Genomic DNA, 12,375 nt, shown 5'->3' on the forward strand with positions numbered 1-12,375 from the left:
TTTTCTGTCCTTGCGACAGTTTGCTGAGAATGATGGTTTCCAGCTTCATCCATGTCCCTACAAAGGACATGAACTCATCAATTTTTATGGCTGCATAGTATTCCATGCTGTGTATGTGCCACATTTTCTTAATCCAGTCTATCATTGTTGGACATATGGGTTGGTTCCAAGTCTTTGCTATTGTGAGTAGTGCCACAATAAACATATGTGTGCATGTGTTTGGATATATACTCGGAAGTGAGATTGCTGGGTCCCATGTGCAATAGCATCAAAAAGAATAAAATGCTTAGGAATAAACTTAACCAAAGAGATAAAATATTTCTACACTGAGAACTACATAAGATTAATAAAAGAAATTGAAGAAAACACAAATAAAGGGGAAGAAAGCCAATGTTCATGGATTGAAAGACCTACTACTGGTAAAATATCCATACTATCCAAAGCAATCTGCAGACACAGTGCAATCCCTACTAAAATCCTAATGGTATTTTCTACAAAAATTTTTTTAAAAATCCTAAAATTCATATGGAACAACAAAGGACTCCAAATAGTCAAACACAAACTTGAGAAAGAACAAATTTGGAGGCATTATACTTCCTGATTTCTAAATTTATTACAAATTTACAGTAACTTTAACAGTACAGCAGTGGCATTAAAACAGATTTATAGACCAGTGGAACAGAATATAGAGCCCAGAAATAAACCCACAAATAAACAGTTAACTGATCTTTGGCAAGGGTACCAAGAATACACATACATCAGGGAAGGATAATCTCTTCCACAAATGATGCTCAGAAAACTGAATATCCACATGCAACATAATCAAATTGGGTTTTGTTATGGTTTGGATCTGTATCCCCAAATCTCAGGTCAAACTGTATCCTAAATGTTAGAGGTGGTGCCTGGTGGGAGGTGACTCAATCATGGGGGCACATTTCCCTCTTGGTGCTGTTCTCATGATAGTGAGTGAGTGAGTTCTGGTGAGATCTGCTCATTTAAAAGTGTGTGGTACCTCCCTCCCCAACTCTCGCTCTGTATCTTGGCCATGTAAGATGTGCCTGTTTTCATTCTGACTTCTGCCATGATTGTAAGTTTCCTAAGGCCTTCCCAGAAGCAGAAGCCACTATGCTTCCTGTACAGCCTGCAGAACTGTGAGCCAATTAAACCTCTTTTCTTTATATATTACCCAGTCTCAGGTATTTCTTTATAGAAATTCAAGAATGGACTAACACAGAAAATTAGTACCAAGAAAAGGGGCATTGCTATGATACCTGAAAATGTGGAAGCAGCTTTGAAACTGGATAACAGGCAGAGGTTGGAACAGTTTGGAAGGCTCAGAAGAAAACAGGAAGATGAGGGAAAAGTTTGGAACTTCCTAGAGACTTGAATTGTTGTGACCAAAATGCTGATAGTGATATGGACAATGAAGTCCAGGCTGAGGGGGTCTCAGGTGAATATGGGAAACTTACTGAGAATTGGAGTAAAGCTATGCTTTAGCAAACAGCCTGGCTGCAGTGTGTCCTTGCTCTATGGATCTGTGGAACTTTGAACTTCAAAGTGATGATTTAGGGTATCTGATGGAAGAAATTTCTAAGCAGTGAAGTATTCAAGACATGGCCTGGCTGCTTATGTGTGTAAGCAAAGAAATGACCTGTAATTTGAACTTTTTTATAAAAGAAAAGCAGAGTTTCCAAAGTTTAGAAAATTTGCATCCTGGCCATGTGGCAGAAAAGAAAAGCCCATTTTCAGGAGAGCAATTCAAGCTAAAAGAAAGACAAGTGCTGATAGCCAAGACAATGGGGAAAAGGCCTCGATAGTATTTCAGAGAACTTCATGGCAGCCCTTCTCATCACAGGCCCAGAGGCCTAGGAAGACTGAAAGGTTTCGTGGATCGGGCCCAGCTGCCCTGCACAGCCATGAGAACTCCCTGCATACCAGCAGCTCCAGCTCTAGCCATGGCTCAAAGGGGCCCAGGTATAGCTCAGGCCACTGCTCCAAAGGATGTAAGCCATAAGCCTTGGCAGCTTCCATGTGGTGTTAAGCCTGTGGGTACACAGAGTGTAAGAGTGAATGAGGCTCAGGAGCCTCCGCCTAGATTTCAGAGGATATATAGAAAAGCCCGGATGTCCAGGCAGAAGTCTGCTGCAGGGATAGAGCCCTTATGGAGAGCCTCCATTAGGGCAGTGTGGAGGGGAAATGTAAGATTGGAGCCCCTACACAGTGTCCCCACTGGAGCACTGCCTAGTGGAGCAGTGAGAAGAGGGCCACTGTCCTCCAGACCCTAGAATGGTAGATCCACTGGCAGCTTGCACCCTGCACCTGGAAAAGCCATACACATTCAACACCAGCCCTTGAGAGCAGCCACAGGGGCTGAATCCTGCAAAGCCACAGAAGCAGAGCTGCTCAAGGCCTTGTGAGCCTACCCCTTGCATCACTGTGTCCTGAATGTGAGACTTAGAGTCAAAGGAGATTATTCTGGAGCTTTAAGATTTAATGACTGCCCTCCTGGGTTTCAGACTTGCATGGGGCCTGTAGCCCCTTTCTTTTGGCCAATTTCTCCCTTTTGGAATGGAAGTATTTACTCAATGCCTGTACCTCCATTGTATCTTGAAAATAACTAACTTGTTTGTTATTTTCCAGGCTCATGAGCAGAAGGGACTTGCCTTGTCTCAGATGAGACTTTGGATTTTTGAGGTCATGCTGGAAAAAAGTCAAGACTTTGAGGAACTGTTGGGAAGGCATGATTGGGTTTTGCAAAGTGAGAAGGACATGAGATTTGGGAGGAGCCAGGGGTGGAATGATACGGTTTGGATCTGTGTCTCCATCCAAATCTCATGTTGAAATGTAATCCACAATGTTGGAGGCTGGATCTGGTGGGAGGTGATTGGATCATGGGGGTGGATTTCCCCCTTGGTGCCGTTCTCGTAATAGTGGCTGAGTTCTTGTGAGGTCTGGTCATTTAACAGCCTGTGGCACTCCTCTGTCCCCACTGCTCTTTCTTCTGCTCCGACCATGTAAGACATGCCTGCTTTCCCTTTGACTTCTGCCACAATTTTAAGTTTCCTGAGGCCTCCCCAGAAGCAGAAGCCACTATGCTTCCTGTACAGCCTCCAGAACTGTGAGCCACAACTATGTTAGATGAGGTTGTATTAGTCTGTTCTTGCACTGCTGTGAAGAAATACCTGAGACGGGGTAACTTATAACAAGCTGCTTCTTGTTATAATACAGTTCTTCTTGTAAGACCTTATCTTACACCATACAGAAAACCAACTCAAAATGGATTAATGATTTTTTTTTTGGGGGAGATATAGTCTCACTGTCACCCAGTCTAGAGTGCAGTGGCGTGATCTCGGCTCACTGCAAGCTCCACCTCCCAGATTCAAGCAATTCTCGTGCCTCAGCCTCCTGAGTAGCTGGGATCACAGGCAGCCGCCACTGTGTCCGGCTATTTTATTTTATTTTTTTTTTTTGGATTTTTAGTAGAGATAGAGTTTCACCATATTGGCTAGGCTGGTCTCGAACTCCTAAACTCAAGTGATCCACCCACCTTGGCCTGCCAAAGTGCTGGGATTACAGGCATGAGCCACTGTGCCTGGCTGGATTAATGATTTAAACGTAAGACCTGAATCTATAAAACTCCTAGGAGAAAACATAGGGGAAAGCTTCCTGACACTGGTGTAGGCAATGATTTCATGAATATGACACCGAAGCACAGGCAATGAAAGCAAAAATACACAAAAATACACAAGTGGGATGACATCAAGCTGAAAAGCTCTGTACAGCAAAGGAAAAAAAATCAACAAAGTGAAAGGCAACCTACGGAATGGGAGAAAATATTAGCAAACCACATATCTGGTAAAGAGTTAATATCTAAAATATATAATGAACTCCTACAACTCAACAGCAAACAAACAAGCCAAACAACAACAACAACAACAACAACAGAACTTGATTTAAAAATGGGCAAAGACATTTTTAAATGAATAGCCTTTTTTTTTTTTTTTTTTTGAGACAAGGTCTCACCCAGGCTGGAGTGTAGTGGTGCAATCTCAGCTTATTGCAACCTCCGCCTCCCAGGTTCAAGCGTTCTCGTGCCCCAGCCTCCCGAGTAGCCGGGATCACAGGTTTGCACCACCATGCCCAGCTAATTTTTGTATTTTTAGTAGAGATGGCGTTTTGCTATGTTGCCCAGGCTAGTCTTGAACTCCTGGCCTCAAGTGATACACCCACCTCAGCCTCCCAAAGTGTTGGGATTACAGGCATGAGCCACCGCACCAAGCCTTGAATAGACTTTGTTGTTGTTGTTTGAGACGAAGTTTCGCTCTTGCCACCCAGGCAGGAGTGCAATGGTGCATCTGCTCACTGCAACCTCCGCCTCCTGGGTTCAAGTGATTCTCCTGCCTCAGCCTCCCAAGTAGCTGGGATTACAAGTGTGCCCCACCACACCTGGCTAATTTTTGTATTTTAATAGAGACGTTGTTTCACCACGTTGGCCAGGCTGGTCTTGAACTCCTGACCTCAAGTGATCCACCCGCCTTGGCCTCCCAAAGTGCTGGGATTACAGGCATGAGCCACCACGCCCAGCAGAATAGACATTTTTAAAAAAGCATACAAATGGCCATCGGGTATATGAAAAGGTGCTCAACATCACTAATCTTAAGAGAAATGCAAATCAAAATCTTAACATATCACCTCACACCTTTTAGGATGCCTATTAGAAAAACAAAAACAAAAGATAAATAGTGGTGGGATATGGAGAAATTGGAACCCTTTTACACTATTGGTGAGAATGTAAAATGCAGCTGTTACAGAAAACAGCACGGAGGTTCTTCCAGAAATAAAAAATTGCTACCATATGATCCAGCAATTCCACTTCTGTATATATTTTTTCCCAATCATTGGTGTAGGCATACCTGAAATACTGATGTGGGTGTATTATGTTGATTATACACATTTCAAATGGGAATACTACTTTTTTTTTTTTTTTTTTTTTGAGACACTCTGCCACCCAGGCTGGAGTGCAGTGGTGCAGTCTCAGCTCACTGCAACCTCTGCCTCCCAGGTTCATGCGATTCTCCTGCCTCAGTCTCCTGAGCTGGGATTACAGGCGCAGGCCACTATACCTGGCTAATTTTTGTATTTGCAGTAAAGACAGGGTGTCACCATGTTGGCCAGGCTGATCTTGAACTCCTGACCTCAGGTGATCCACCCGCCTCAGCCTCCCAAAGTGATGGGATTACAGTTTGAGCCACCACAGCTGGCCCTACTTTGGTTTTTTTAAAATTACACTATTCTATCGCTGAGGACTAAACAATGCGCTGTAAATTGCAAGTGTTTTCTTAAAAACTTTTAGCATCAAAACTATTAATGTTTCAAACTTAGAAAAACCTGAGTTATTTTTAATACTACTATAACCTAGTTGTATTTTCCGGGTAATGCCATCCCTGCTAATCAACCACGTAAAACCAAAAGCTTTTTAAAGCTGTAAATATTGCTGACATATTATTTGCAGCCAATTAGCACAATATTCTAATGAGATTATCATCACTGATTCCCAACAGGGGTAGGTAATGGTGTTCATTCATACACTAATATAACTTTGTCTTTCTTACAGCATGCACGTTCTATAAAACTGGAATGATAGTACCTGTAGTACTTACCCTTATGTTTTTCAGCCAATGCTTGGCACATGGGAAATACTCGCAAAATGTTATTAACATGATTGTTTTCTTAGCCACGTTAAGTTACACCACAAAAACATAAAATAGATCAACATTCCTTAACTATAAGAAACACAACTAAAAGAATTTACTGAGTGTGCTGTCTTTTCTTTGCATGTGGCAACAATAGTAGCTACTCTGTATGTATTGGTACTTATTTCATAGCAACACAGGAACACTTTGACTTTGACATTGTTAAGCACTGAAGTTCAAAACTAGCAACCATAACACACTTACTATTTAACATCTTGTGTTTTTTCCTTTATTCATAGGTTTAAAAGAAGCGCTTAGCTACCTGATGGTGACCTCTTACACTTTTCGTGATCAACCTGGGTGTCTTGAAAAAAGAAATAGTAGTTTCTACTTTCACTTCCATTTCCCTCTCAGAAAATGAATAAAGAAAAATGGCCAGAAAAAAATGGGAAAAATATAAAATATTTTTTTAAATACATGTTTTTCTTCTTGTTTGGGGTTACTCAACTCAAAAACAGTATTTTATGTCCCCAAATACTGTTTAAATTTCTACCATCATTTATCCCCTTGAATCATCAATAGTCTTTTTCTCAAGCCTACCATTCTCTGAAGCCACTACAATCTTGTCCTGTGACACTTAGCTTTAGCTTTTGAAATGGAACAGAGAAGAGACAAAAGCTTATGAACTGAAGCCACAGCAGGGGCAAGGCTTTAGCCTCCTTTTCTGTACATTCTCAAAGCTGTTGGCTGTAGGGACTAAAATACACATTCTGGGGCTTTTCTACTGGATTCCAGTCATGTACCACGTACTAGGAGTAAATAAGGACAACAGGAAATCAGGAAACAGGCTGGAATTCACTCTTAGAACTTCTTCCAAATGACAACCACCAAAATCTAGTTAAAGACTCGTTTTATGATTTCTTAACTTTTTTTAAATTGGGGATTCCAATGAAGTGGCTTTGAAGTATTTATCTGAAATCTCTTTAATACCACTTCCCAAGCACCTGACTCTGCCTATGCTGAGATAATACTTTGACTTGATCAACCAAGAACGAAATGGGGGGAAAAATACCCATTGCTAACCCAAGTTTTAGTGTAGCTCATAAAATTACTTGGAAGAAATAATCAGAGAGGCAAGAGAACAAGTAGTAGAGTGTTTCAAAAGGCAAAAGGAAAGAGAATGAACTCAGTTCAATGGCAAATGCAAGATCAACGTTGGAGCAGTTTCAGGACACTGGTGATGTCGAGCTATGTAGCACGTTGCTACCTTGGGAAAGGCAGAAAGAGTATGTCTTTGTGGCTCTTATACAGCAGCTGCTTATTTAGTTTTTCCGAGACAGGATTTTTAATTAGCTGTCTATGGTTATTCTCTTTTTTGTTTTTCCTCAATTTACAGAGGGCTCTAGATCACCTACTAGTCTAACCCCTCGGTCATTTTCCTAGGACTGGCTTTCAGCTGCTTCGAAATGATGTAACTGCCAGGAAAGTACTACTGCATCACCTCGGGCCTTTCTAGACCCTTTTCTAGGAAGAGATGATGCACTAATTGTTTCCTAACCCAAATGCTATAAATGCACAAGACTATAGAATACTGGACTGGTTGGCCAGGTGTGGTGGTTCACGCCTGTAATCTCAGCACTTTGGAAGCTGAGGCGGGCGGATCACGAGGTCGGGAGTTCAAGATCAGCCTGGCCAAGATGGTGAAACCCCGTCTCTAATAAAAATACAAAAAATTAACTGGGTGTGGTGGCGGGCACCTGTAATGCCAGCTACTCGGGAGGCTGAGGCAGGAGAATTGCTTGAACCCGGGAAGTGAAGATTGCAGTGAGCCAAGATTGCACCATTGAACTCCAGCCCAGGTGACAGTGCGAGACTCCATCTCAAAAAAAAAAAAAAAAAAAAAAAATACTGGACTGGTTTAATTATCCTTCAAAGTAAATGGTGAGTCAAAGAAGAATGAACGTATTTGAGGAACAGATGTATAAAGCAGGATTCATGTCCTCTAATGTAAGGCTAAGAAGAAAACATCAGAAAATTTTTATTATTGTGTGGGTTCTATTTATCTAATGAAAAAAACACATTATGGATCATTAAAAATAATCTTAGAAAATTAAAAAAGAAATCAAAATGAAATCCTAGAGAGTGACTTTTTCAAATAATTTTGACAGATCACTGCGGCATCCACCAGCCTTCAAGTCTGCTTTGTTATCTTCTCACAATCCTTTCAAACTCTGGATACCACAAAACAAAGTAATCCGAATTGTGCTATGTGCTTTAAAAATAACTGTAAATAATTAAAAGTAATTGTAAAATATAGGAAAATGTTAATCTATAATACTAATATTTGGCTAAATTTTTGGTGAATCTGCTATATTTAAGGATACAGAAAGGCTTTGTTAATCATAATTGAAATCAGGACATAGTCAAAGAATCAAATGAGCAACTTCAGCTTGGCTTCAATAACAAAACATTTAGAAACTTCTACAACTACCAACTACTCCAATGAGATCTTTTCAAAGCAGGAAATTGGGATACAATATCTTGTTTACTGCCTGTTAGCTTTAGAAACAGCCCTCAAAGATAGGTCAATATTGGTTTAGTTTTGTTTAAAAGAACAATTTTGCATATTATAATCTTTAAAATTTGTCATATTTATGGAGAAATCTTAGATGTATGTACATAATTGCAATTCCTTTATAAACTTACATCTGAAATCAGTGAGAATTTTGCTAAGACAAGGATGATACAGAATCACTGTGATAATCTAACTAGAGTTTCAAAGTAAAGAAGCAATAGATTTCAGATTTTGTCTTTTTCCAGCACTAGCTTTATAGCTAGCACCAACCATACCTCTCACATAAGAAACCAAGCTGCAAACCTACACCAGTTAAAAATTAAGTTCTGCTACCATTTGATACAGCCATCCCACTACTGGGTATATATCACCCCAAAATCAAATCATTATATAAAAAGATACCTGCACTCGTATGTTTATCACAGCACTATTCACTAGAGCAAAGTTATGGAATCCACCTAAGTGTCCATCAACTGATGACTGGATGAAGAAAATGTGGTGATATATACAATGGACTACTACTCAGCCATAAAAAATGAAATAATGTCTTCTACTGCAACACAGATGGAACTAGAGGTCATTATTTTAAGCGAAAAAATTCAGGAGTGAGAAGTCAAATACTACATGTTCTCAATGATAAGTGGAGCTAAATATGTGTGCACGTGGACATACAGGGTGGAATAACAATCACTGGAGACTTGGAAGGGTGAGACAGTGGGAGGCGGGTAAGGCATGAGAAATTATTTAATGGGTACAATGTACACTATTCAGGTGATGGTTACACTAAAAGCTCAGGCTTCACTACTACACAATATATCCATGTAACAAAACTGCACTTGTACCTTTCAAATTTATACAAATAAAAAAATTCAGTTCTCATTTATCTTGGAAGGGTGAATTATCATTTCCAAAAGTTTTTTTTTTTTTTTTTTTTGAGACGGAGTCTGGCTCTGTCGCCCAGGCTGGAGTGCAGTGGCGCAATCTCAGCTCACTGCAAGCTCCGCCTCCCAGGTTCACGCCATTCTCCTGCCTCAGCCTCCCGAGTAGCTGGGACTACAGGCGCCCGCCACCACTCCCGGCTAATTTTTTGTATTTTTAGTAGAGACGGGGTTTCACCATGTTAGCCAGGATGGTCTCGATCTCCTGACCTCGTGATCCGCCCGCCTCGGCCTCCCAAAGTGCTGGGATTACAGGCGTGAGCCACCGCGCCCGGCCCAAAAGTTTTAAATGGATCCAAACCTTTATTTAACTGTCATTTTTCAGTCTCATTAAAAAATACATGAAGGTGAGGACTCAGGTTTTACCATGAAATCCTTTTCCCCTACTAGATTGCAGCTCCTTAAACTGGGTTATAATGTATGACTACATTTCAATTAATTAGATGTTGAGCTAAATGCTAAAAATGCTTGAAGAGATTAGGTAGATGACTTCAACACATTCCAATATACAAGCTCACTTGCACACTATGAAAGTTTAAGGTACTAAAAAATGACAAGGTGATTCAGCACAGAAAAACAATGCAACACTACACTTGGGCCAGCAGATGTCTCTCTACAACCCATGGCACCAACCAAGAGATAACCAGGTATCTAACAGCACAGAAGGATTGATCTTATTCGAAATGGTAAACAAAAGCATTCTTAGGTATTGATCAGGAGGAGAAGAATGTTCAAGTTCAGACAGAAAGTTGAGAAGGGAACAGTAGGTGAGAAAATAGAAACAGAAGCTTATTACAAAAGGAAGGAGAGAGCTCGGCCCATAAAGAATAAAGTTAAGGCAGGTTTGAGGCATTTTTAGGGGTAAAAAAATGCTGTAGAAGTTACTGAAGAATACGGGGAGAAGGACAAGAAACCATGTGTCCCTACCATAGCACTGAAATACTGCAAGCTTGTCAAAGGACAACCGACTGACTAGCAGGTTAAGAAATCCACTTTGCTGGTTATGATGAACAATAAAAAGAGAGAAAAAGGGAAAAGAAAAAGTGATAGAATTAAAAAACTCTATCCCAGCTTGCATATAGTAAAGGTCTTACTTCAGGAAACCACATACCCACATGTACAAATATGTGTGCTGGGCCCTAAGGTAACAGGTATTTCCTCCTGGGGGTTCTAATAAAAAGGTCTGAAAGCCATGGAGATATTCAGTGCACCCCCAGTGCCCCACCTCTCCCTCAAGCTAATAATGCCAGCTGCAAGACCTCCAAAACAGAAACATAACTGTCAAAGGTAATATCCCAAAATCCCCGAAGGAAGACATGGTAAAACATACAACATCATATTTAAAATAAACTATGTAAATTATGAAGCAGAAGTCAGGGCCGAGGAAGATGCAACATAAACTCCATGAGAGAAAAGTCTAACTACCAGATATAACTCTCAGCCCCATCTCTGGCATCTTTTCCCACCCTGAATAAAGGGATGCTGAGGGGCTGAAGGGGAGCTGGCAGGAGAGACAGCAAGGCTGGGGACGAGGCAGATAGCAGGACCTACAGCATCTATCTGGGCAGGAATTGGTGAAGATCCAGAGAGATGGGAGTGGAGTGAGGAGAAAGATAACCCATTCAACGTCAAATCCCATCACCAAGCAGAGGACTGGACATGTAATATGCCCCTTATTAACGACTGCTGAAGGTGTCAGTAGCAATGCCAACAGTTTTATTACAATTACAGGAAGTTAGTGCCTAAGCAGGCATGATAGTTTGGAGCTTCTTATTCCAAGGTTATCACCTGCCATCATCAGAAAATGGGAGTGCTGCTGCTTTTAACTCTATCCTCACCATCTTTAGTAACTGTCAGCCATTTCAGTAGCCACCTGGAAGCTATGCTATGCTCCCCTGGAACTACGTCTTCAAGAATTTCAAGGAAGTTTGTTTGGTTTCAAACTGGAAACCAATCTGACACTTAGAAGGTCAAAGACAAAAATGAATGGGTGCTCAAGGACTTAGGGTGCTCAAAGATTAAGACGTTTCAAAGAGGTTTTAAGTTACGTTTCTCAGAGCCAGGACAACAGATTATACAGAGGCCATGTCAGAACTTACCAATGATGTTCACACTTGCTTTAGGAGGAGAGTTTGCTTTTGTTGGGTATTTTTGGTTTGTATAATTGGTTTATTTGGGGCTTACGTATATTTAAAATAACTTAATAACAGCAAACACCTACATACTATTTACTATGTGCTATGTACTGTTCTAGGCCTTTACAAATATTAACTTATTTAATAAATGTATACAGAACTACTAATCTCAGTTACCTGTTCAGTGGTTTATTCTGTTTCACTAAAAGTATCTCCGTTTCTTCCATTTTCCTCCTGCAAAATAGGAGAAGAATATCGTTAGTGAGTAGGTACAAATGCACACAAAATGTTTTACATTATTATTTGCTATTTTCCAAACTCAGAGTGCCAAAAGGGCTTCACTGAACTTTAGCCAATTATTTCAGCTGCCTAATTTTACTGAGTTCCTAAATAGAATCTTAAGAAGACATAATTACTACATACACAGATAACAAGAGATTTGAAAAACAAATAACTTGTGGCTTCAAAAGAAATTAAGGTGACACAATAAAAAGTTAGATGCACAGGGAAACAAATTAGAGTAAGACTCTTCTGGACTTTGAATCCTTCTACATTTGATATGACTTTTCAAACCACACTCCCTCTGCAGTTCTTTTTCAGGTGGGCAGTACGTTTCCTCACTAGGTGAAATAATTGCTGTTCTAAAGATAGAAACAATTGGTGGATTTGATTTTAAAGATTTACTGAAAATTTTTTAAAAATGATAACGGAAAGCATTTGTTAAAAAAAAGAGGTTATTCCCCAGAAAAGGTAATTGTTCATCATCTCTGGCAGGTGACATTTACCTTTGGGAACTCATGAGTGTCTAGGTTCTGTCCCTGAAATCTCTGGCTCCAAAAGTCTCTCTCACTAAGGTGCCAGAGATGATCATGTTGATTAATACCGATTCATGCTAACAAAGCTCACAAGAGACTAATAAAGCCAAAATGGTGAAGTATTCACTTATAGTGAAAAATGTAATTGTCAGATATCCTGGACACTTGCTCTATCCAGTTTGGAAGCCAGTAAATCCAAGGCATAGGCACCTCACAGGC

The 12,375-nt window shown here is 40.4% G+C and overlaps 1 long non-coding RNA gene across 5 annotated transcripts in view; it reads right to left on the reverse strand.

The window, feature by feature from the left end:
* LOC101134595 (uncharacterized) overlaps window positions 1-12,375 on the reverse strand; it is a 228,163-nt gene that overhangs the window by 90,865 nt on the left and 124,923 nt on the right. For all 5 annotated transcript variants that reach the window (XR_008681281.2, XR_008681282.2, XR_008681283.2 and 2 more), the window contains one exon: window positions 11,519-11,575. This is a non-coding gene — a long non-coding RNA (uncharacterized lncRNA). The remainder of the gene's footprint in view (window positions 1-11,518; window positions 11,576-12,375) is intronic.

Source organism: Gorilla gorilla, chromosome 6 (assembly GCF_029281585.2).
Source record: "Gorilla gorilla gorilla isolate KB3781 chromosome 6, NHGRI_mGorGor1-v2.1_pri, whole genome shotgun sequence".
Lineage (NCBI taxonomy): Eukaryota > Metazoa > Chordata > Mammalia > Primates > Hominidae > Gorilla > Gorilla gorilla.